The following is a 27,761-nucleotide window of genomic DNA, read 5'->3' as shown; positions in this document are numbered from 1 at the left end:
CTCTGGGGACATAATGTCTTAAATAGTCTACTTTTTGTTTTACAATCAAATGCTACATGTAACCATGTTTATATTTTTTGCAAACTTGTATTTTCATATTACTGTGGGGACATAATGTCTTAAATGGTCTACTTTTTGTTTTACAAATAAAATGCTACACGTAACCATGTTTATATTTTTTGCAAACCTGTATTTTCATATTACTGTGGGGACATAATGTCTTAAATGGTCTACTTTTTGTTTTACAATCAAATGCTACATGTAACCATGTAGATACCTTCTAATCTAAACAACAAAACTTAAAATGTAAATTAATTACTTTTTCTACCTAGGCCAGTGAATGGGAAGAGCTTGATAATCACCTTCTGAAAATAACAATAAATTTTATGAATGACTGTAAAGATGTTTATCAAAGGATTTAGTAATGGATGACATGGATATCCATATTCCTGTTAAAAGTTCATCCAGTGAAACAGAAAGTAATGAGAAGTGAAGTTTTATTACTTAGAAGATAGAAAGCTAATTTATTCAAAGGTATACTCCCTCATCTGTCTTCAAAGAAAGTGTATAGAGGGAGTTTAATATGTGTTTTTTTCAGATTATGAATCTATGTCGTATTTTTCTCAGAAGTTTCTTTGACAACTTTTTGACACCATTGGCGATTAAAACAAAACAGGGGAGGTTGTTAACTCATTCACTCCTGAAATTAAATAATGAACTATTCCAAACTGTGAATTGGAAGAGTTCAAATCTGTCTTCAGGGGCGAACAAGTTAATTATTACACGTGTCAAATATTACTTTTGGATTCAGGACAAGTTCAGATTATACTGATGTTTTATTATGGTTAGAGTCCTGCAGACCACCTTAACTCATTCACCCTTGAAATTTCATAATGAACTATTCCAACCTTTGAATTGGAAGCGTTCAAATGTGTCTTCAGGGGTGAATGAGTAAATAGTTAATACTGTTGATGTTTTAGGGAGGCACTGTTTAGAAAAATGTGAAGAATTTTGACATTGTATGTGTCCTTGATTATTTACCCCATTATTGGCCGGAGCCGAGATCAGGTGATTAGATAAGGAACTTAACATGAGGACAGACAAGCTGACCTCCTGTAGTGGACATCTGGTCGCGCCATAGTGAAAGGATTAACCAGTAAATCCTGCTAAATACTCTTAGCAAATAAGCACACTTTTCCACCTCGGTAGGTAAAGAGTAGACTGGCCACTGTTAATATTGAATTATTAAGGAAAAAGTTTAACTCAAAAAATGGTGATCACTTGGATGTCTGATTCTAAGTTCTAAACTAGGGGGAGATAAGCTAGTAGTAAAATGCAACTGAGAAATTCTTCATAAAAAGTTAGGGGATGGTAGCCAGTCTAGGTAAAGAGTTGAAACTAAGGTTTCCATAAATATTTTCTGGAATAGATGGAATCATGATATAAGGAGGAGTGGTAGGACGCCAGGCTTTGTGACCGAAGGGTTGCATGTTTGAGTCACGGCACGGCACTGTGTTGTATATCTTTGAGCCAGCTAGATACTTTACTCCACTTATTCAACCTCGAAATATTATTATTCAATTGTTTTCATTGTTTGCTGTTCCACACCAGTAGAACTGCCAGGGTTAATCTTGAAACCCCCTACCAAATTCAAAACAGGAGTAATTAGTAAATCTAAAGAGGATTTGATATACTTTAAGGGTGCAGATTAACTTTGTTCAAGTCTGGATGGACTGTATTGGTTGGAAGATAATGTTGCACTTGCCAATTTGTGAATAATGGGTATAAATGGCTTCAAAAATCTCCTTTAATAACCAGGACATTGAATAATAGTACGAAGCAATTATTATGGCCCAGAACTTTTAAAATATTTCATGTTGTCACATTTCAAAAATGTCCATATGATCCTGATTGTAGTAAAACTGACTATGAATTAGACTTTTACTGTGACAAATCAGGACATATTTTTGTTTATTTTGATTGAGATATGACAAGCCAACTTTTAAATGGAACTTATCTGTCAGTATACCTATATCAGTGTTGATGGTCAGTGAACTGGACATCCACTTACTGTCCTGTATGTCCTTGGGCAGGGCGGGAACTGACCAGGTGTGATCGGGACTTGATTAGATGACCAGGCTGTGATAGTCTCTAAATATAAGTACTTTAGTTGATGTTTATGATGGATGAATTCAACCAATTTCATATAATTAATTTTAGTATCCGTGTGTTCATTGACACTTTCTAGGGAAAGGCTGACAGTTCAAGGTCAGTATTAACTCATTCACCCCTGAAATTTTATAATGAACTATATTCCAACCTTTGAATTGGAAGAGTTTAATTAAATGAATTTTCAGGGGGAATGATTTAATGTTTATGGCCATAAATACGGTGATCATTTTATTTACATGCTTACTCTATGTTATACAATTCATTTTGTTAAATAATATCAAGCCTATTTTTAAAGAAGGTATTATACTTCGACTTTCAAGTCTACAGAGTATGTATAGGTACCAATAGTTCTTGATGGAACATTGAAATATCAATGATGGGTTAAAAAGATATTCTATAATACTAGCTTAACTGTTGGCTCCAAGGAGTCCTCCTCGGACCATTTAATCTTAACATATGAAATTGATGTGTCGTTTAGATATACATATATGCAACATTTCCGTTTTATAATGTGTCTGTTTGGACTTGCCTTGCATTTAAATATATAGTTAATTTTTTATGTCATCAAGTCGGGTAACTGTAATATGTACAATATGACCCATTAGCTAGTAACATTTTCAGTATGGACGAGTATTTTAAGGTAATTTGTATTTGTTTGAAGGAGGAGGGGCTGGGGTGTATTTTGTATCCCTGAACGTACTGTAAAGTTTTCATAAAGGACACCTGCCTAAATTAGCCACACATTTACCCTTACACTTCAAAATTTAAATTCGTGTATTAAGTGATATTTTGTTTGTCGAACAAGAAAACATTTTTTTTTGGGGGGGGGGGTGTTGGAAATATTTCAAGTTATTGTCAGTGGTGTTCTGGTTGTATTGTAAGCTGTATCAGTAATGTGCTTTGAATTGGAATTGGAGTCAAGCTGTTGTATAACCCAGATCCAGTTGCAGAAAGTGATAAACTACAATATATGATAGACAACACATTTCACAAGGTGGAAAGGACAAAGGATATTCGCATGTTTTGAATTTAGATATGATTCACATTCAGAGTAATTCAATAGATCTACAAAATCTTGATATCTGCTTGCACAATGAAAAGCTAACAGATCTCCAGGTAAAGTGAATTCGAAGCACAAGTATGCACCCTCTTCCTCGTCATAAAAGCTATTTCTAGGACAAGATATTAATCATGATACACTCATCCATTATGGGGTAGATTTTGATGTGATGCTCTTGTGATCTTTTTTTCGGTAAATATAGTTTCACGGGAGATTGACGTTTGTAATAGTCAGGGTAGATCTCCAAGGGGCAGGAAAAAAAATCATCAAATTCTGTCCAAGATATTTTGTTTAAATCTAAACAAATAACATCTATACATTCGGTGTCATCTGCTATCTCCTCGCTCTGAAGCTCCACTGAAGACCCAGATTCAGTGCGTTCTTAATTGGGGAGTGCTTCCACTGACATCAAACGCTATGCTGAAGCAGTTCACTCAATGCTGAACAAAGCAGTGTGTCAGTATTCAATGAAGTTCCCGAACTAATGACAAAAACGTAGCAATATTCTCTGCATTCCTCAAAACAAACTGTTTGTAGTTACAATTATGCTTTCCCATTAAAATATCCTCGTAAATTATGTAAATATTTAGTTTTGTGTGTATGGTAATAGAATTGTGTGTGACGAGATACCAGGTATATAGGATGTACCATATGGACAGGTGGTTTTTGGGTGAATCTGGCTAATTTTGTGGGAGCATTCATATACAGCACATGAGTACACAATACACACTTCCAGCGATGATCTTCTCATGATCTTCTCGCTCGCAATTGCATTAACAGGACCTGCACAATGATAACAAAGCGTAGGACTGTGTTTGTGGAAAGCTCCTAGCATGTGGTATTAAGTGGTAATGAGTATGTATGTACAAGATTCTGGTCCTATTCACTAAAACTGCTTCCCTATCATCACTGGGGTAGAAGTAAGGTTTTCCTGAACACCAGACTTTATGAGAAACACAACCACCTGAGCTGTGGCATGTTGTACGAGGATATATCACCAGACCACTGCCTGGAATTGTTTTCTACTTAGTGTGCATCCATATGCCAACGAAATGGATGGTTCTAAAGACATGAACTCTGGTATATTCTTTATTCGTATTGGATTGGAGCATTAATTGTTACATGTTTTTCCACTTTTATTGGACAGAATTCTATGGTATGGACGATTTGAGACTACTTTTCTAGTGATTGGCCTCACAGGTGGTCATCAGTTATAGTGTTTCAGACAAATTTGTATTAGTACTCGGGTTAATGGTGTGACACTTTTAATAGATTTCATGTGTTTTATGACGTTTCTGAATGCGAACATCTCACATGCTTGATGTGAAGAAATCGTCAGCAGTTTGTAATGGAATGTGGATGAACTGATGGTTTTATAAGATTGCTTATATAATGTGTATATACTAGTGGTGCATTTTGGCAAACAAGTCTCCATACGTTGTGTCTGAGGAGAAATGCCGTCAAACAATAGAGAATAGGAGTTTTTGACAATGTTTTGCCATTCTATCCTGTGATCACTGGAATTTGCAATACGAAATATAAAACTAAAAATACTCTGTTGAAACTACCAGACCATGCCTACTCTTTACTGTTGTGACCTCATCCTGGATGGGCAGTTTGGTATGGGACTCAAACACAAGGCCACCATAATGCGAGGTAGGTCCTGATTAAATAGATCACTCATCTTCTATAAAAAGTTAATTTATGTATCAGTGTATGATAAATATCTTGATACCAAGGTCAAGGTCAACATTACTTTTTAAATAAAATTGTGAAACAATGAAACCAATTGTATGGGACCTTAGGCATGCATGTATTGCAGACGATTTTTGTTTACTTACCTTTTGTATTTTAATGGGCTGATAGCTTTAGAGGAAATACTGCATAATAAATATCTGGGTACCAAGGTCAAGGTCAATATTACTTGTTTTACTTGTTTTAATGGACTGATAGCTTAAGAGGAAATATTGGAAAGATGTAAGATGTATCTTCTGTTGCGAGATCAATGACCCAGCTGGAGGCTTGATAGGGGTTAAATTGATAAAACAACAAAGCGATGATGATAGGTTCCTGAGAGGCAGATGGTACATGTTTGTAGGTGCAGCTGGTCCTTAGAGAATAGCATAGCTGAAACACTGTTAAAAAAGGGAACGTCCTTTGTTCTAATTGAAAAAAATATTCAATTAATTTTCAACAATATTGTTAAAAACTTAACGCTTTGATTGCTTGAAGACTTGGCTGAACCCCTACATTACATTTGCACAAAATATTACGAAAATGATATTCAAATATTTCCCAATTATATTGTGCTTCACAGCAAATATTCTTTCAAATACATTGTATATGTGTATGTTATATTACTGTGCTATTTTGAGTGTCCAGTATCACTATTAAACTTTTTAAAGGCACAGAGTTAATATGTTGAATCTGTCCTGTTCAGAATGACAATTCATGGGCAAAATTAGGCAGTAATCTAATCGACAGGTGACAATGGCAGCTATTGTGCGAGGGTTACCATGTCATTACCCAGAAACCTTCACTCACGTGTGGCAAGTGTTCACAGTTTCAGTCGTAAAATAGTGAATGTACCATCCAAGGTATATATATATATGTGAGAGAAAAAAAATATTAACATAATGACCAAGGGATTCCTTTTGAGGACTGACATTCTGTTGTATGGGATAATAAATAGATATATCTCACCATGGAAGGTGTGCTGATTTTGTGGTTATGAATGAAAGTCGCTGATGCATGACACTATCTTACTTTATACCACGAACTGAATATTTTTTTCCTTCACACGTCAACAATATGTGTAGTATTCACAGGGCTTCTGTTGCAGAAAAGTTCCGTTTTTAAACAGCAGTAGAAATTTTTCACTGGATTCGTGGGATTGTAAAATCTCGGCCATGTGAGGACAAAGATCTGTGTTCTAGCCGAGAAATATGCGACAGAAGTGTGTCTATTATACGTGACTATATATACCTCTATAGGACACTTGGACCCAAAACATTGGTCTGGCGCTCAATCAAAAATACTACCAAGTTTTATTCAACAATACTACACTGAACATAGGGCAGTATATATATATACATCCATGGGCTACAGCCTGACCCAGTGGGACAGGGTGAAATAGGATACACTGATGATATAGTGTGTGTGTAGGCCTAGGTAGTCACACTTGGTCAGATACACTATAACTGTCCTCTCATCCCGGAGAGATAAACTGGACATCATGTGCTTACACTGACCGCCTAACTCTCCTCACTCGGATTCTGGGGGATTTACTACATTATAACAACACTGGGATTATTTACCAGATTGCCGTAAATGTTTTTCTTCTTGGTCACTGTCTCCTGTCATGTCTGATATCCATTATGCTGTGGAAACAGCCCTTGGAACATTGTGTGGTAAGTATATCGGGGAAGTATATTATTGTGTCCAGTATGTGTGGCCTTCAATGACCAGTAGAAGCTATAGGCCTGTCAGTCTAAAATGAAACAAAGCCAACTGGTGGTCATCCAGCAACAGGTGCCCCCGATATTTGTTTCCCCCTGTAGGAAGATATTATGTGTGTCTTTGTGTATGGAGAGAGAGAGAAGAAAGGAATTCTTTCATATTTTTTATTCAGAATGGCAGTATGAAAAAAGAAAAAAGAATAATAACAACATGTTGACCATATAAATTTCTTTAATAAGGATGGCCTGATATCTTGGTATAGACATTCAAATCGAAACATTGTGGGTTTTTTTCACTTTAAAACTGATTTAAATGAATTTTACTACTAAACAGGATGAAAACCTTAAAATGAAAGAACATTATATCAAGGGATAATCCTTGAGGGTATTTTATATGGGGCCTTCTTATTTTCAGTTTTGTTTTGATTTTACATAAAATGGTCCCCCTGTACGTTTTTATGATAACTTAAAATGCAGAATGGACCAGTGCTCTCGGCCCCAAGGATAGTCCCTGATATCAGATGGCCTGTATAGGGATGAATTGAATTTGAATAAAATCTTGAGTTTTTATAAGCTTTCTATCTTTCTATATGCTTGAAGGACTGTCCTCTTAGCATTTGTATGGCAATAATTACCAGATAGATATTCACATTCTTTAGCTTTAGGGCTTGTTTTAGCGATAAATGCATGCAAATTCAAAAAGAAAATGATATATTTTGTGAATGAATCTTTGCTGATTGTACGAAATCGATAGTCACAATTGCTTGTCCTCTAAACGTGAATGAGAAGTCGGTGTACTTCAGGTATTGACATTTTTCCAATGTCATATCTGTTGAAATATAAATTAGTTTATTATGTTAAACGTCTCTTTGAAGACACTTCATTTAAATTTTGTCGGTTAGAGTATTTGAATGGCGACGTAGATTTCAAGGCTCTTTTATCATTTAAAAAAATTGCTTCATATGCTTATTTTATTATGAAATTTTCATAAAAAGGCTTTTACGATCCACCAGGTTTTCTTCTGCTTGGACTTGGTTTAATGTCAAGATTGTTATTATTTTTTTCGCTAGAAAGGTAAAAAAATATATGTGACGAATTTGGGCCAGAGGGTGTTTCAGTGTTTGGTAGAAAATGTATGTGTCTAGTCTAAATGTCTGTGTCTCTAGCTTGTTAAAACACACCTCGCCTAGAGAAGAAACTTGATATAAGGACATCAAATTACAAAAAAAATAATTGTTTAAAACTATTTGAAATAAGATGGAGCCTCTAGTGAAATCATCCTCTGATAATCAATCAACCCACTCGGGCACTATCCCAGGTCACTTTGACCGTCCAGAAACACCTCTGAGACATGAGTGGGATGGGTTGAAATACAATCCTTGCTAAATACCTAATGGCCTCAGGGGAAGATTCTATACAATACTTAACATAGAAAGATCATTGTTAATCCCGTATAGAGCTCATTTTCTTCATACTTGACATAATTATTCATGATTTAAAAAATAATACAATATTTTTTTTTAAAGTGAGAGCATCGTGATTTGTATGGTGTAATACTAGTGGCTAAACCTCCCCGTAACTGACACCACAGAATGTGACATCGGACTGGATAAGTTTCCACCTGTTTCTACCTGTCGCTTAGAGGTTTTTATGCAAGTTATTTTAACGTGACCCACAACATGAAATCAACATCTTATACCATAAGAAAAACTCACCCAGGTACATGAAATACTCTATATTGCATGAAACGGGTTTGTGTTGTTAGAAATATATACCCAAAAAATACATCTTGTACAGTTTCGGAAATAAACACCCAGATATTACTGATCTTGTATACATCATTTAGATTTGAAATGTAGATAGTTAGGGATATAAACACCAGACACCATCAGGTATAGAATAGCAGGGACATATTTCAAATGTTTGTGCATGACCTGAAGGCTGAGATAGCTAGGTTTTATTTGTGATATAACATTTGGCAAAGGGAAATAATCGTGTAAACTTAATGTTTTTACACTCAAATCTGTTGTTTTGTGAGGAAGACATATTTTGTGGCCTTAATTTATACAGAAGAGAAATAATGACAATTTAAAGGTGTTCATAATTTTATGAGATTTGTTTTGTTTCTAACAAATGAATAAATGTCAATAGGGAATGAATGCAAGTGTTACTCAAATCAAACTTACAATTATATGGAATGTTTTGAATATTGACATATAAAAAGATTGTATGGGGAATACAATATTGAATCCGATTACTGGTATGATCAATTAATTGTGAAGATGAACTTAGGAGAAATTTAAAAATAAAAATCTAAGTTTTTGATTTTTTTAAAATATAATTTTACTGTTGAAAATGTAAAGTACTGGTATTAGGTTTATCAGAGTAGGTACAGGCCGACCTCCACATCCTTATTAAAGCTGTGACAGGATGCAAGTCATGCTTGTGATTGTCCTACATAAAGCTTACAGTTGTGTGGTACAGCTATAGTACACATCCTGTCGTTCGTCATAATTCTCCGGTTATTTATGATACAACTCGGTTTTTCCGTGTGTTCCTGGCTTTAGATAGGTTAGTTATAATCCTATCCTTGTATATATGATTGATATTATAATACTAGTGTGTTTTGAAGTAGTCCACAGGGACAGCTAATGGTGGATGCTATGAAAAATATCCCAAGCATGTGATAATGTTGTATTAGAATGTTGTTAGGCTATAAATGATAGCCATAATTACCGAATACCAGCAGAAAATTAGGGCCTGTCTGTATTGTTATGGCTTAGCTGTCAGTAACACCCTGGACTGGCTCATTGAACCATTCCATAGCTTCTATCTAGTCTTCATTCACCCCTGAAATTTCATAATGAACTATTCCAACCTTTGAATTGGAAGAGTTTAAATGTGTCATCAGGAGTGAATGAGTTAATCGATGATAATACAAAATGAGCTTGTCATTTGTGACTTCAGGAGAAAAATTAAGGTTACATGCTACTATATACGTTTTAACTCTGTTTTGTGTAAGAGTTATCTCCCTTCAAAATCCGTTAAACTAAAATCATCTTGTAATTCAGTGTTGTTATGAAGGTATGTATTCTCTATTACCTTTCAGCAATTAATTATTCAAGTCCTAATTATTGTTCATCAGATTTCTTCATAGGAGATCTTTTGAAATGTAGATGCAACCCACAGAAAGGTAGCATGTATCCTTAATTCTGAATTGTAAGATTGGAGTATGTGAGAAGTAGCTCTCACTGTATACATGGCTGTCATAATAATAATGAACATTATCACTGTGCAGTGAGTATATATGATAATTAAACATTACACCCCAAAACCATATAACAGTAGGTGTTTTGATATGCATCTTTCAGCAGGACGTGACATGACAACTTTGTCAATGTGATTGGTCAATTTTGGTGAAAAAGAAAATGTAACCTAGAGCAGTGAACATGTAACTATAGTAATATACAGTACAGCATTACATCTAATTCAAACAAATGAAATTGTTACTGTTTCATCTCATTCACCCCTACATTTCTATACTGGAATTGCCCAGTCTTTGATTTGGTAAGGTTCAAATGCGACTTTAGGGGTGAATGGGTTAAGGATCCATGCACATGTTCAGTAGAGTGACTGATCAAGTGAGCAAAATATCAATTAAATGACTAAGCCAGGTTTTAGAGAGTGCCTGCACATTCTCTGTGATCGGAATCTGTATCATTACCAGTGAGTGGACCACCACTGATGGTAATCAGCTCTGAAATAACACTATAATTTTATATAACAAAGATTATAAGAGGTGTCCCGCTAACATCTGTGATGTAAGCACCCAAGCGTACCCTGTCAGGACACCGGAATGTTGGAAAATGTGTGGAGTCCACCAGCCCCCACATTAAACAAATCATTTTTCAGACCTTTTTTGTCAACTCTTTACATTTACAAAAACGTCAGAAGTGGGGCGTTTCCCTATCTCGTGTCTTTTTTAGAAGTTTTATGTACATTTACAAGATGATGCATTTAAGGTAAAATGATGGGTACCAATTAAAGTAGGAGTATAACTAGGAAAAAATGCACAGTACTTTCACTGGGATTAATTTACATAGGTAACAGTTTGTTGTATTGACTAAATGATGATACTAAGCCCTGTTTAATGATATCAAATTACAGCGTAAAAGTTCAAAATGACAACATCACATCATTGTGATGTTATCTCTGCCTGCCTGACTTCAAATACTGACTTCAAATACCCCCTCCTTGATGCTTGGTTTTCAAATGTCAAATTCTAACGAAATGCTCTCATGTGGAATTTGAGATTATCTGTATTCAGCTTACAGATTACCATCAATTGCTGATCCTCTGAACTCATAAATATGTGACTGAAATCAACAAAAACAAGAGTGTCACTTGGTTCATGATCTAGCACTGTTTTTTCCCTGACAATTTGATATTTATCGTGGTGGTTCACCTTTTAAACAAAGCCTGGTATTGACAAATGATTGATCAAGTAAACTACAAGGATATCCCAAGATAATCATATTATATTGAATTAGATGTCCAACCCATACAAAGTACAGATGTTTATCAGTGTGTGGTTAATACCCTGTAGATATACATCAGCTTGTTAGGTGGTGATGGAATGTTAGTGTTACATACAAGGAATTGAATTGTAAGTCTGTGTGATCCTGCCCAAAGGAGTGTTAGACTGTTTATCATTGGTTATCATCAATGCATTTGGGGGAAAAACAGTACAAAGTAAGTACTTAGCATCATTGAGTATAGCATACCCAAATGTAATTAGCTACCTTGCATAGTATTCATCTTTGTTTTACTAGAGTTGTCTCCCTTGAGTTAAATTAAATTTATCCAACATTTCAGTTATATCCCAAGTGTCACTAGCCTGCAGTCATGCTTGTGTTATTTATAACTTTTATCAAATAATGGACAAGTCAAAATTATCATTCTTATGGCAACAGTTTTACTGGTTTCTTCTGAGGAGCTCTTTTGGAAATGTAGTTATGTCAAATTGTACGGGTGCATACCTCCTTAAGGTTGAATACGGTACACATGAACTTGGTTATTGAGAAATTAATTTTGTTATACATTTATTTTTGGAGGCCTACATGTATGATCCAGCATGCGAACAATGTGAATAATTATCCATTTTTATAATAAATATTCAAATTTAGTACTTTAAACTCTGAGAGTCCGATTTCCTTAAATTAAAGATAACAATAAATGGGTGGACATCTTTGCATCGCTGACATATAGTCAAATCTAGATCTAACTAAAAAAGTTGTGCTGAGTTAAATATTTATATTATTTCTAAAGGTGGTACCAACCCAGATCATGATTAATTACTTCAACATGAGCATGCATTGAATACGCAGACCTTCACTTCTCACATCTGGGTTCTGGACTGATCAGATTGAAAATAGTTTCATCATGATTTATAATGCGTAAATTTGTGTAATTGGGGCTGACATATGTAATTTCAAAACTATCCTTGTACCCCTTTTATATTAGATGGGCTATTACTTTTAATTGATTTAGACCTGCCCATTGTTGTCAGAGGGGTGATCAGTAAGTGATGTGATAAGATCACTGTAAAGGAAGGGGAAAGCTTTAGAAATAAACAGTCCTACAGCTAAAGAATCGTATCCAGAATGTGGACAAAGCCTTTTTATATTACTATAGTTAGCTCAGCTTTCATAACTGATTTCATGAGTGATTTCGTACAATGATTACTTCATCATCAATATAATTTCAAATTTACTCAATAACAAGAAAATCTGTAGATAAATTTTCTAGTCTCCAGAATTCTGTCTTGTTGATTCAACCTTTGGTCCTGGGGCTGTATCAATTCGGACATTGTATATTACGGACCAGACTTGAAGCCTATACCAGATGAAAGTTAATTTACACAATAAAAAAAACTAGTGTACATATACCACACACTATGTCCTTTGTACAAGAAAAACGAAACAAATTTGTCATTGTCCACCTCTGTAGAGATTTTCTGAATGATTAAACAGTAACTGTAACATTAAGGTGGATGATGTTCAGCGAAAGCACAAGACACTCTTTATTTCACCACGGCGAAGGTTTCAAGTCCTCCTCCCCTCACCTTAATGAGAATTACTTCACTATTTGGGGGGTATCGTATATCCCCAGGATGTTATTTTTACATCTGTTATCTACAATTGGAATCTGAAATTTTAAATGTTTCCTAAGTGGTAGTACATGTGCTTAAATATCTTCTATCAAGTATCTTCAAAATGTTAGAGCATTGATCTGTAACTGGCCTTCTGGCATCTCTATCAGCAACAGGTGCCCTCTGCTAATATTAATACCACAAATTGGTAATGTTTTTTTCAATAGTTTTCCTTTCATTCTGTTTTTTTTCCTTTTGTGGTTTGTAAAAAATCCAACGAGAATTTACGCAATCAGATAATTTATTTCGCTTCCGCTGAAAAATAAAAAAAATCTGAGTGTTGACATCCTTTTCTTACAGCTACAGGTGTTCTGCTACTTAATATTCGCTAATGACAATGGCGGTAGTTAAAAGTTTAAACCCAAAAAAGTATACACAAGGCAATTCCAGTCCATTCAGAAAAGAGAATTTGCAAAAAATGAACTTCCTGTAAAAAATGTGTTTTTTAGAAACCAAATTTATAAATGATAGGAAATAAGAACAAAAAACCAAGTGTTTGAATTAATTTGTTTAAATTCATGGTGTAAGACATATCAATCTTTGATACAGCTTGTGCTGCCCACATCAAACAATATGATGCTGAGCCTTCAATAAGAATGAGAGTTAAGGTATATATATGTTGTAGGGGTCAAACACATGGGAAAGGTTATCTTTTGCCTGTCCTTATCTAGAGTGCTTTATCTTTCCCCCAAAAGTTGGTTTAGCACTATACTGATGGCGGTGACCTGGTGGATAGGGATCTCAGTAATGGAGCCGAGGCAGTAGACTGCAGTGCGTCCTACTAGTACTGGAGGTTTGACAAGCTCTGCATCATTGGTCGTGCACAGTCTGGAGACTTTATGCAAAACATGTGGTTCAGTTTGACCTTGAGGATCTAGTATTATTCTTGCTCTGAAGACATTCAAATTGATGATATTTTGAACATATTTTCGTGGACAGTTGGTCAAAATGTTTTCATCAAGAGGATATTTGTATAATTTCACCACCACCTGATTGGGATTCTTACAGTATAAATATTGTGACCAATATATGATTGCTCTGTAACTGCATAGATCATCTGATGGAAAGTTTCACCGGAAAAGTGATGGTGTGTTAGTTTGTTCTCCACAAGTCTTTAGTTACTCCTTGCAGACTAAAGTGGGGTCATTGACCTCAGCTGATGGAATCTCCACTGGGAAAAAAAAGTGATACAATTTTGAATTGAAGTATTTTATCACTGCATATATTTTCGAGTAAAGCTGATGTTGTTCTATTATTAGAATGCTGATTCGGAGTTTTACTGTTTCAAATGGAGGGAAATAACACTGAGAGAATGAGTTGGTGAAAACAAGTGGTTTAGACTTTTTGCATCACCAGAAACGAAAGTGGGCATTATTTTCACCATAATCTATAGCAAGACAAGTTTCCATGTAACTTTGAACATCAATGGCCAACTATCTACCACTGATTGGCCATAAGGTGGATTTGATGAGTTCACGGCCAGCAACCGGTCATAAAAACTAACTCCGACCACCCCCCTACATCTATAAACAATGAGACTTGACTGTGTGTAATGAGGTTTTAATCCAGCAGCACTAAAGTGAAGACTCCATACCTGGACTTCTTAGCTCTGTGGCTACAAGGTTAGTTACAATTGGCTGGGCTCATCTACAGTCTCTTGGTACAAGTCATAATTCAATATTTCACCAAATTGATGTTAATTTGATGGATTTCATTGAAAGTGTTGTTTGTGGTTTTACATTTAATGGTCTGTGAAGTCCTGGAGCCCTGTATAGGGTATCACTGAGCAGACTTCCGTTGGCTCTGCTCTCTGCTTTAATGCATGCAATTACTTGATTCTAAAAATTAGGAGCAGGAATGTAGAGTTTGAAAAATAGATAGTTCTGTTAGAAATAAGAGGAGGTAAAGATTTTAGGATCATTGTTATGGCGATCGTGGAGTGTCAACATATTTGAAATTGTGAGGTGTCTTTAATAAGTTTGATTGTATTTGTGACTAGCCCACAAAGAGCTAGGAGACTGGATAAAACACGAATGTAGTAACACCATGGGCCATAGAAGATTGGACCTATAGCTTATACATATGATTGGCTGTAAATAGAGTGTTGATATTATTCCTGGCAATAACAATAAGAAGGTAAGAATAAAACAAAACTTTCAATGCAGTCATATATTGAAGGTACTTGTAGAGACCTATAGATACCAAATTCAACTAGAATGGAATCTTCAGATCCTGAGGAATTGTATTGAGGGTTACTTAAGGACAGTTGCTATTTGTAATCACTATAATGCAGTCTCTGATAAGCCATTTACATTAGTTGTTATACTTTTGTTTCCCCTAGTAGTAAATGTTATGATTGTAATACCCCTCTTTCTCCTGGTTACTTCTTCTATAACCTGATGAGGCTCATGCAACTATATTGTCAAGGTGTCAACCACAGTGTTGGGGGGGAAACTCAAGCTGGGATAGGGTTTTGTGTGGAGTTCTTTTGGACAGGTAATCACAGGTAGCTAACTAGATCCCATCATCATTGGACATAACCCTCGGGACAGTAACAATAGGGGACGCCTATCAACATTCAACACTCTTTTGTGTTCCCGTAAAGGCGTTCGTAAGATGTTTTGTCACCTGATTCAGCGGCACAATTTCCTTTATTTTCTTTTATGTGCATCAAATCAGAATTTATAATGGTGTTGCAATCGCCAATGTTTATGTTGACGAGAACAATTTCCCCAGTGAGCAGGTGCTTGTTTACAACTGGAGACATCCCATGCATCATATCTCTAATGAAAGGCAATCTTCATATCAAATGTTGGACACATCGCTACAGTCTTACCAGTGTTTTTGAAACTGTAGCGTTTTGGTTACAGGACACTTGGGATGATTGTGATTATTTCACTATGCAGGTGCTTTCAGCTACAAAGAAGATCAAATATGTTGTTAGATCGTGAAGGACTTTGTGCATCCTATGATACTGCAGTGTACAAAGATCTGCGGGCATGTGTGTCGTTTTATTGGCAGTTTGGTGGGTAACCCTGCTCCATTGATTATCTCCGTTGTCATGGGTCGACGGTCTGGTATGCAAACATACCTTTTTGTAGATACACTCTGGAGGTGTGAATTTCTATACACTTTGGTAGCATGAGGTAAACACTATTATGTAGCTAAATATATGTTGATGTGAACCTTTTCCCTCTCGAGTCAATGGTGTAATCTTGTTTCATGTCTTCGCTGCAGTCTCATGAACAGATCATCCATTGGGAGGAATATCGGTGAAGAGGCAGCCTAAAATGTGCATAATTATCAATAATAGATCAAAGGTTTAGGTGTGTGCACTGTTATCTTAAGGATCAAGGAAAGACATGATGTATTTAAAAAGAGCGATTTCTATATATGGTATTAATTTTGATTTCTGTATACGGTATCTTTATATTACATTAATGATTTCTATATATATGATATTATTAAATGATTTCTTTTTTTACACATACTCGACATTATATCATTAAGGAAGTAATCATTCCGTCTTAACTGCCATTGGTCCACTGAGAGGATATGTTAATTAGCAGTTGCGCATCATTTGTACAGAAGTTGATAGAACATGTACACTATGTTACAGTATTCATAAAGCAATTAGTGGCTATTAATAGGCTACCAGTCATTGTATATAGCTCCACCATCTGTCAGACTAACTCATTGGACACCTATAGCTGCCAGGATCTCCATGTTATACCAGCAGGATGTAATCCCTGCGGTGTCCTGAAGTCTCTTCTCCAGTAACATTTGTTTACAGTCAAGCAGGTGTTTTTTTGCCTAATCATTATAGTAAACGAAAATACCGTGAAATTCAATAGGATTAGATTTAAGATCTACGGCAATTGGGGGGAAAACTTTTATTGTAAACCGAATAACAATTATTGAGAAGATCAAGTGACAGTTTTAACTCTGGAGGGTAAATATTGATTTATAGATACAGATCAATATACTTGAGCTGACCTGTGGGTGATAGGTCACGGTGATTAGTCAGTGATTGGTCAGTGATAACAACAGGTCCATTACACTTAGGAGTGGACATCCTGTTTACTGTTTGTCTAAGCTTTAACAACATCACCCTACTGAAGTCAGATCTAAACAGTGATCGGTTTTAATACGGACAACAAAACTCTCTTGATTCAAATTATTAGTGCCGTAAAATTTGAGAATTACATGAATTATACCTATTATCAATAGTAATTACTTTAATTATGTATATATATGTAGCTCATTAATAATTGATATCAATATAGTTAATTAATTCAAATATTCACAATAGATTAATTTAATTATTTATTACATAGGATTGAAGTGATGTAATGAACCACTTTCTCGATTACCTCCCTTTGCTGTAAATTTTCCCTTGCTGTTATATATCTGTTCAGTAGAGACGAGTGTACTGTGTTACACCTGTATAAGGCTTACTGTATGGATTTCTGTTGTCATTTGAATTAATGAGCCTGATGAAACCTGCTGACTTCTGGTATGGGACAGGTAGTCAGGACGCTGTGAAAAAGGTATATAATGTTCACATTAGTCATCCTTATAACACCTTCATAATGTCACCATGCTGCTCAGTCTGGAGTTAATGTTGACCATTGGTCATCTCTAATAGCACCTAGCTGTCTTGTCAGTCTAAGTCAATGTTGACCATTGGTCCTGGTCGGTCAGTTTGGTACTCTGTGACACTGTTGATGTGATGGGGTCAGTTAGTCGCCAGACTGACCACTTGTACCTTTGAAATATAGCAACTGTCAAACACTGGAAGATTTTTTATTCATAAATAACTACTTGAAATTATTTATAATAACTGTTTACATTTTAAAATATTGTGGCATATATCTGGGTTGAATAAAGTCAATATGTCGATCATTGAAGTTTACTTGTAGTATGTTGTGTAATTGCCATGATTTCAAATCCATTTGATATTACAATCAAACAATGAAATGAGACAAGATTTATTCTGCATCAAATGGCATTTCCTTGACTTTTATACCTAAAGGATAAAGCTATACTATCGGTAATTGACTAGGGTTAATCTCCGGTGTTGGTAGGACTACAGCCACATACACAGTATGGTGAGATGCCTGTGGAGCACGTTTCCCCTTTTACGCCCACTCCCTCCTTAGATACAGGACATACATCCTACTTACAGATCAGAGATACAAATTAATCTGATCTCCAACTAATCCCACTATCTCTTGTAAGGATTTAGACCAGTTCTAGTACATGATAGTAGCTATATATCTATCTCATACAGTACAACTTTCGTGACCTTCCCCTTTTCTTCTTTCACTCAACTCAACTAATGGTAGACTGGCCATCAGTCTCTTATATTTAGCAGTCATTGTACTGTCTATAAAACTGACTCAAGCAAGTTTACATGCTATTGACCATAGATCAGTACATAGACTTGCTCAAGTCCAAGGAAATTTACTATACAGAATGAAAGTAACTATAAAGTTGACCAATACTTATTCCTTCCTCTCCTATACCTGCCCTTGTCACCCCACTTCCTTTTTTAAGTTCATAACTTTCTCAATCTCTTAATCCCCATTATCTACAGCCATTTTCTTTTCTTTTCTCCAACCATCTCCAAATCTTCCATTAATCTGCTGCTAACACGCCACCTCACCTAACCTTTTCCTTTTCCCTCCTTCCACTCTCCTCTTTTTCTCCTTTTGTCATTTGTCCCATACAACTGGTTTCTTTAACCTTTCTGACCTGTTTATCAATCTTTTTCCTTCCTACCATCCCAATTTCATTTAGCACCCTCTAGTTCTGTTATTAGGATGTAGTTGTCTTTATATTAAATCTATCGCTACAGATATTTCTATAAACATTAAATAATTGTTTGAGATAAGCTAAATGACCCAGTGTATATCTCCATAAGTGATCGTAATTTGTACTCCTCATTATTCCTATGTCAAAGTGATGGGTGACCAAATGTCACCAGTACCTAGTTAATTACAATTAAGTACTGTGTTGACATTTTATGTAATGAAACTCTAGGGAGAGATATCGTAATCCCATACCTGGAGAGGATGTATCTGACCTATATGTATATTATCCATTTGGGATATAAATATTTAATGATGATAAACTGACATATATACGATATATAACTACACTACACAGTCATTCCTTACATAATAATTAGTCTAAAATGGACCTCGTCCATAAATCTGTGTCCAATATAGTTTTCAACAGAGCATTTCCAAGATTTATGAAACAGGTATTTTTTCACATCAGGATATATTATGCTTCTGTTTCAGTGTTCTTATTCTCTTGCTTTTCATCAACTTTTTTCAGCATGTAGGTCAATATTACAGCATTTGAACATTCAGCTGGTCATGTTTTAAAATCAACCACCTGTTTTAAAACTTACTGAGAATCCTACTTGCTGTCATTTTGATATGCACCTTCTATACAAAAGAGTTCCAAACTAAGAAAAGCAACTCTAACAAATCAACGATATATGATGAGTGGTGATTTGTAATGTACATACCAGAGTGATTAGATAATAATGATTTTAAAAGAAGTAAGGGAGATAACTCAGTAATATTAAAGGTACCGCATCAGTATCTCCAACAGGGTATAAGGATACACCTTATAATATGTGACCATCTGGTAGTGTGAATTATGTATATTGCCCTCAGGAAAATTATCAAAACTGAATGTTCATATGCATACATGGAAAACTTTGGACCCTTTGTTTGTTTACAAACACATCTTGACTGTAAGGTAGGTGGTACAGGTTGGGGGTGTTTATTGGTGGAGTTAATCTAAGCCTTTGTGCCCCTTTGTCAATATAAACATAGACTGTGGTAGGTAAACAATGATTGATTTGATTGATGGTGCTTAACGTCCTGGTTTGGTTATAACCAGGCTGAGACGGGCAGGTAAACATGTCATCAGGTGTATGTTTATTTACTATAGGTGACGGTCAACTGTCATACGTGTTGGTATATACTTTACTTACTTGGGGAATTTCCTGAGGATTCCTGGTNGGGGGGGGGGAGGGGGATCCTTGTTACATGGTGTATATATGTGGATTTTACCCTGGTGACTCCTAGTCATTGTGTAGGGCAGAGTGGGGTCCTCTGGAAAGGGGAATAGGGGAATCCTAGATATCGTTTGTGGAGGGTGGTATTCTCATCATATGGATTTTACCATGGTGAAACCTAGTCACTGTCCTCCCCATTGTATATGGGGTGGGGGTTCTGGGAAGGGAAACGTGAGCTATTGTATAGCAGGGGGAGAGGGGGGTATCCTCATCATCATTGTGTAGATATGTTTCCCGAGGTACTTAACATTCTTTGCATTCATTTTATACATGTTGAGAGTTGTGGCACACAATTCCGTTTAATTTAGCTGCTGGGTTTAACACTGTGTATGTGGAGAAGAACTTGTGGAAAAAATTAGCAAATACTTTAGTGTGCTTTGTGAAAAGTGGAAAAATCAAGACAAAAATGTACAGTACCAGTTATAATTTAGCATGCTTGTGCATAAGATGACCAGTGTTATATGTGTCACTCTAAGTAATTTGAAAGGTACGCGAGCGAGGCTGTCACATTTCAGATGACATTAACTTTCTGAGGTAAATCTGTGACTCTGATCCAGAGTGAAACAGTTAGGTGCAAGGTTATACATTAATTAATTTATAATGATAAGCTTGGCATAGTTTTCATCCATGAATTCATTCATAAATAAGAAATGGATTTAATCTGGGAGTTTATGATAAACCGTGACACAAATCTGATAAAGTGATGGATGTTATAAAGCTTGTGTTTATCACTACAGGCCAAAACTGTTGAGATATGAAAGGTGTGGCTTAAATGATAGAGTTATCCATAGTCCAGGATATAAATACATCCGTCTGTGTCAGTTAACAGATAAAATTACAGATAGGTTAGAATGTAAGGATATGATGCATTATCAGGGTTTTACCATCTGTAAAATATGTTTTTTTAAATCATAAGGCGAGTCATCGATAAAAAAAAAAAAAAAAGGCATTGCATTTTACCAAACACCAGCAGTGTGAGTGTCCTGGTTTGGGCACTTCTATTGGTCAGAGCTGCCAAGGACATGAACTTGCCACTAGGGTGGAATCTCTGATAAATCAAGCTTTGTTAGTCTGTGTGTCGTCAATTAGATTAGGTCTTTTTCTTATGACCGTGAACCTCCATCTCCGAGCCTCTCAAGTCTAAATCATATATGATAGTCTTGGGGTTAAGACTTTAAAGCAGTGATGCTACTCCAGTCACTATCTGGTGCAAGAAAAAGTGGGTTTTTTCTCAGAAATGTTTCGAAAATACATGTTTAACATAATCAGAGTTGTTGAACAAATCTAAACCACAAAAAAATTAGGTATGAGGAAAGAATTTAACATTTTCCATAGGACTTAATATATCAAATGCATATTGAACCTTTTAAATGTGACCACTACCTGCCTTGTAAGGATTATTCATGATTGACTGAAGCTCAAGATAGTCCACCTAGACAGGTACCACTATATTAAAATTGATTAAGCAGTTCTATATTAAAACGTAACAAGCATCTGCCCGGATATTAACACCCCACTGGTGGTCTCCCTTTGTTAGACCTTGCCATGTAGTTCTGAATCTTTCTTCGGACTGTAATGCCTTGTAGTCTCCCTTTGTTACATCTCCCCCTGTAATTCTGAATCTTTCTTTTGACTGTAATGCCTGGTGGTCTCCCTTTGTTAGACCTCGCCATGTAATTCTGAATCTTTCTTCGGACTGTTATGCCCGTATGATTGTACCTTATTCAATCATGAAAGGTAATCATTAGATCAAAGCTAAAACATTCTGATGTGGTCGATATCAGGCATGCTCACCTGGCTTAAGACTCTTTTCATGTCGTAGCATTGTAATGACATTCTTCAACGTCCTAACGCTTTGTTTTTCTCGAAATATTTACATACATTTCTGGCCTATTTTCCATGTGGCGACATCAGATTAAGTTAAGTATAAAGCTGTTTCAAACCACAACATACTTCAATTTTAAAAATATTTACAAACAGACATAGTGTAGTGATTGTTAAATCGATCGTGAATACGGTTTAATTTGATGTTCTAGGGGTCTACCGCTACATGACATAATGGTCATTACTTCAAGTTACCTGAAGAGTCTAATACAACGTAAACCAAGATAAATGTTTATACAAACAACAGATTCTGCTTTTGATGTTATATTGGCGTTCAAATAGTGGTAAAATATCGATATTGCACTTGAACACTCTGAGAAATCTTTTCTTTGACAGCTTTAATGTAATCACCACTAATTGGGGAGATCGAAGTATAGAATGAGTTTAGGTGTTGTAACATGCATGAAAAACATTTTCTAACACTGTTTCAACAACGGGTGTAAGACATTATTTGAAGGAGATATATTACGATTATTGTAGTAGTTTTGACGAAAATTTGAGATTCAGAGTTTTCCGATAAAGTGGTTCCATACAATGGCTGAAGTGGAAAGTTCAGTGGTCAGCTCTGCCAGATTGGATCAAAGTCTGATGTAACATACTGGGTAACACTAAGTACCACTCCTACATAATGGTTAAGTGTATTGACCACTGACCACTGGGCATTCCCAGGACTAAGTTACTACCTGTAGTGCATGACCACTACCAGGTGTTAACAGGAATCAAAGGTCATCTGGGTATTAGTGCCAGCAACACAAAGGCTACACAGCAATGATTACCATGTCAAACACTGTATGCCTAAAATGTTATGATGGTCAGCTTGACAAACGTTAGGTCATAGGTCAAACTCGGCTATTAGCCAACTAGTTTTAAAGGTCTGCAGGTATATATATTATATATGTTGGTCATTGAGATTTCTTGATGTAATGGACAGTTATGAAATAGAGGAGACATAATTTGTCAGTGTATTAGCTACATGGGTTAATTCTACTGGTCAGTTAGAACATCTCCTGTGTAGTGACCAGCTAGGAACCCTTGTGAGCATATACTGTGTGGGACATTAAAAAGATTGGAATCCAGGAGTCAGGTAATTTATACCAGTAAATGTAGGGAAGCTATGCATTAGTTTAGAACTAAGGGTCATTAGGGAGCAGGGAAACACGTTGTCATTAGTGGTCAAATGGCCATTTAGCTTTGTTCTCATAGAAGTCTTATCTCCTACAGTACAAATAGTAGTATTGTCTGCTTTGGTTGATGGCTGTTTCCTTGCTAACAAGAAATTAACATCTCATGGCTGGGCTTGAATATCTAATGTCATGTCATTTTGGTGTTGGGAGACTAGATCTTGAAATATTTTGGACCTGGGATGGTCAGTTTAGTTATTTTTAGATGCATACTTGCCTGCTGACTCTATTTTGAAGGGAGACACGATTTTGGACCCTAATATTTTTCGCAATTTATTTATGTAATCTCCCCCATGTAAATTTCTAAAAGTTGGCAAGCATGTAGACGATGTATTATGATGATCAGTTTGATGTATTTTAGATGTTTTGCAGGTCACTTTGATATGTTATGATGGTCATTTGGATGTGGCTGGTCATTATACCCTCCAGTGGTCAGTCTGCACCAGATTTTACTAGGGGTTCATATGTGTTTGGTTAATATCTGTATGTATATATATATAAAGGTGTGATTGATCATCTAATATACACATACTACTAACACTAAAACATCATTGCTGCTGACCAGTGGTCAAGAGGAGATGGTTACCTCCCTGACTGGACATCATTGCTTGACCATCACTTTCCTAGTAGCTTAATGTATGACATACAAATTAGACTACCTCGAGGTCATGTTCACACTAGCTGAGCCAGACATAGCCGATGGACCCAGACTCCCTTTTCATCTTCTAATAGTTGCTGTATTGCACATCAAAGTAAATATGTAGACATGAACAGAATCAGATGTTCCTATTAATAATGGACATTGGTCAGTTATTGGTCAACATGTGGTCCTAGTTTTGTGATGTAGACCAAACATTCAGCCTACAATATCACAGACCATCACACAGAATAACCTTAGCATGGTGTATCAGACAGTCATCTAATATTTACTGCTGGTAGTGAGTGTATTTCTAAGTCACAAGAACTCTTATCAGGTACCTTTCAAAACCATCTGTTTTAAATGACCTTGATTATTGATGAAGGGTGTTTGAATGAGAGACCTTTTACATGGTGAAGTATGTTTGAACTGTCAGCTACACTTACATTGTACCTCATACCGTACATGTACTTGTAAAAATATTATTAAAGATGAAATGATGAAAAGCAGAACTCAAGGTCAAAATATAAGCTCCAAGCTTGTTTTTCAATCCCTCTAAAATTACATATATATGATAACATTGCCTGGTTTTTGAATGAAAAACTGTTTAAATTAAGGTAAAAAAGAGCAACGCTAGAACTAACTTCATTCAGAAACTTGTTGAGGTCTATAGGGAATAATATACTGATGTTTAAGTTAACAGGTTCTGCTGAGCTTTAATTTAGTAATTTGAATATTGAGAAATTTGAATATGTCCTCTGTAGGGGTAGTACTAGCTACTTAAACGAATGACCAGTATCATTTACCATGTTGTTGGACAAATGTACTCTGATTTACGAGATATGTACATGTGGAGGACCTATCTGTGGCCCTGGCCCTTCCTGGTAAACAGTGATAAACTAATGTCCTGACATGTTTGTGAATACAAGGATGTATGATTCTTCAGGGTCAAAGGTCATCACTTGTACCAATTAGTGTCACATTTGAAAAAGCATGGTCAATTTGCTTTTGTTGCTTGAATTCTTTAATGACTTTTTTTTAAAAGATAATCAGTATTAAAATGAACTTTGATTTCAGTGTCATAGTAAATAAACACTTTTTTATAAAATTTTATTAGTTGGGGTCAGGTATGGTCATGGCCAAAAGGTCATGAATCCTTTTGACCACATAATTACCGATTTGTAAAGATATGATCGGGTTGATGACTAGAACCACTATATCGGTCACTGACTAGAAGATACAGATAATGGTGACAATGATCTCCAGTGTTTTTGCTCATCATACTAAGATTTTCACCTGTCTCAGGTATATATAGCGTCAATATACCTGCCACACAGGTGTAATGATCACACATCAACACCTATCCTAGCTACTTTATGGTCACTTATTTTATGGGAGGTGGGGAGCGATACTGATCGACAATTTTCACCTTTAAGTTGATGTATTGAGCTATAACCTGTATCCTTACCTGCCTATACAGGTGTGTAACGAGCGTCTTTTGATCGCTGGAGGATCATCATACATTTGCTCCCATTGACAGAAAGGCAATATTAGGCGGTCACTATGTTATTGGTTTAGATGGCAAGTAAATGATATGGATTAGAGGCAGCTTTTGATAATGCTGATGTATTTAATCGTTAAAATTCCTACATATGCTGGCTGTACTGTATATTTTTTTCACACTTAAAATCCTCACCTCTGGGTGCTGCTGAAGGCGGTAATTCATGTCCACGAAAAGAACTACCCCTGAACTCTTAAACACCTGCTCAGTCTGTAAACAATGAGGCATTGACCTGTGGGTCCTAACACGTACTCTAGCTTCCACACCTGATGTATACATCTCCAACACCTACTTAACACTGTACCCTTGTACTCCTTGTTAGCCCACACCTGCAATAGATTTTTTGCTTGAAAAAAGAGATCATTCAAAAGTTCGATATCCAGCATATTTTGAGTGGAAGAATTTCTTAACTTTACAACATTGAGTTGCATGCATTTTAAGTATGTCTAAATAAGTATGCACTTCAAAATCTTGTAATTTTGTTAAATTTTTCACCACCTCCCAGGCATATTGCCATCGTTGCAGGATATACAATCTCAGTGGGATCTCTCAGATAGCTGTATTTCTATTTCAGTGTGTCTTTAGTTTTATCACTCCAGGTCTGGCACTATGACAATTTTCTGTGAAAAGATATTAGGTATTGCAGCTAGACATTTTATTGCTTTTCTTCCTAAAGGAAATGTTTAGTTGTATCTAAATATATCAGAATAAGGAAATTCTACTTAGATTTAATGTGCAGACTTCCCATAAACCTTGGCCAATTCTTTTGAGCAGATTATCTTGTATTTTAATGCCACATGTGTTGGTCTGTACTGAAATAAACATCGTCAGCTAGAGCTTTCGATAACCAGTAACTACTTGCGTTGCTAAAGCTTGCCTTGGTCAAAGTTCATCTGAGCTATTTTTATCTCAATGAATCCAATTCGGTCATCATTGATCAATATATGCGATGTGCCAAATTCTGATGAAAAAAACCACAAATATTTAAAAAGTTGCTTTTTCTGCCAAATTCTCAAAAGATTGTGCTGGAGTTAAAAAGTTAAATGTTGAAATAAGATACAAAAATGGCAGGGTTAGATTTTGTTACCTGTTATTGATTCAAGGTAAGGCAGGTGATATAATAGTTAAAACAGGTGATATGATAATCACTTTACCAAGACATTAAACATTGAATGTTGACAATTATGTTACAGTAAATAGATTCAATATGTATAATGTAACCTAATCATGCCGAAGTGTGGGGGGAAATATTTGATCGATAAATTGTAATGACGGATATATGGAAAAAAAATATTACCAATAAAATCTTAATAAATGATTTCAATGATCTGATGATAGGAAATGGTACAAACAACATGATATACCTTATCAGATGACAATGGCTGTATCGGAAAACAATTCTCCAATTTCTGATTCACACTGTATCAGGTAGTCCATTTACATAAGGGTGGCCGAATGCCAGGCGTGTAGGTACCAGCAGTTGTTCTGATATTACGGGATCAAAGACAGAGATGAGTGTCTGGTGACATTCGACATTCCTGTGAACTGTGGGTCATATTAGATCGAACCTCGAAGAGCTCGGACAATGTATTATCTCAAATCAGATATGACTAGTACATAAACAGGGCCTTGTGTATTGATGGTTATCAGCGAAAAGAATATTTAAATGAGATAAGGCGCTTAGTATGATACACATGTCATGTGCTCATCCAACAGTGGTTGATTACCTGATATTTCTGGTCCACTATTTCTAATTAAAAAAATCTCCAGCCCTGCCATCCCCTCAGGTACAAAAAAACAGCAGATTTTACTGGTTCATTACAAATTGAAGAGATTAGTCCACTGTGGAATTACAGGGGAGAGAAGGTTAAATTTGTACCAGGTGATCCGTCACCATTCAAATCAATGGCATTTCAGATGATCAATGTAACAATTCAATCAGAATGTTGTAGGCTACAATTTGATTACAGTTAATTTAGTCAATATTATATATATAGCAGTATAACTGGATTAGTGACTGAGATTGACGGATCAGGGAAGGATAAATTCTCTCCATATGGATAGTGGTTTCATCCTACAACTTATCGTAGGGAGCATTCACTCCAGGAAAACAAGTAAGATGTATAAACAGTTGATTCAAGTAATTGCTTCGATATAAAATTAATGATGTTGGGGTCCTCAGTCAAATGATATTAGCAGGAATACCCTGTGAGAAATTTGGTTTGTACTGGCTGCGAAGTTATATTCACAAGTCAGTATTGATGAGTTTATTCTGCACTGTACAAACAGACTTTCGGAATTTTCTTTAAAATGTTTGATAAATCACATGAAGCATCATGGATATATATATGTTTCATCGTAACAGCATCATTACAACCTGTAATCATATAGCAGAAATACCTCTTCAATGATAACATATAGAACAGATTACTAGATAGATTACAGTGAAGAGAAATAGGTATTAATGACCTGTTTTCATTTTATTCCCTCTAAAAATT

The 27,761-nt window shown here is 35.7% G+C and overlaps 1 protein-coding gene across 6 annotated transcripts in view; it reads left to right on the top strand.

The window, feature by feature from the left end:
* LOC110452430 (rho GTPase-activating protein 7-like) overlaps positions 1-27,761 on the top strand; it is a 215,867-nt gene that overhangs the window by 149,993 nt on the left and 38,113 nt on the right. The gene's annotated exons all lie outside the window — the stretch shown is intronic.

Source organism: Mizuhopecten yessoensis, unplaced genomic scaffold (assembly GCF_002113885.1).
Source record: "Mizuhopecten yessoensis strain PY_sf001 unplaced genomic scaffold, ASM211388v2 scaffold6683, whole genome shotgun sequence".
NCBI classification, from domain to species: Eukaryota; Metazoa; Mollusca; class Bivalvia; order Pectinida; family Pectinidae; genus Mizuhopecten; species Mizuhopecten yessoensis.
This window is presented reverse-complemented; position numbering and strand designations above follow the sequence as displayed.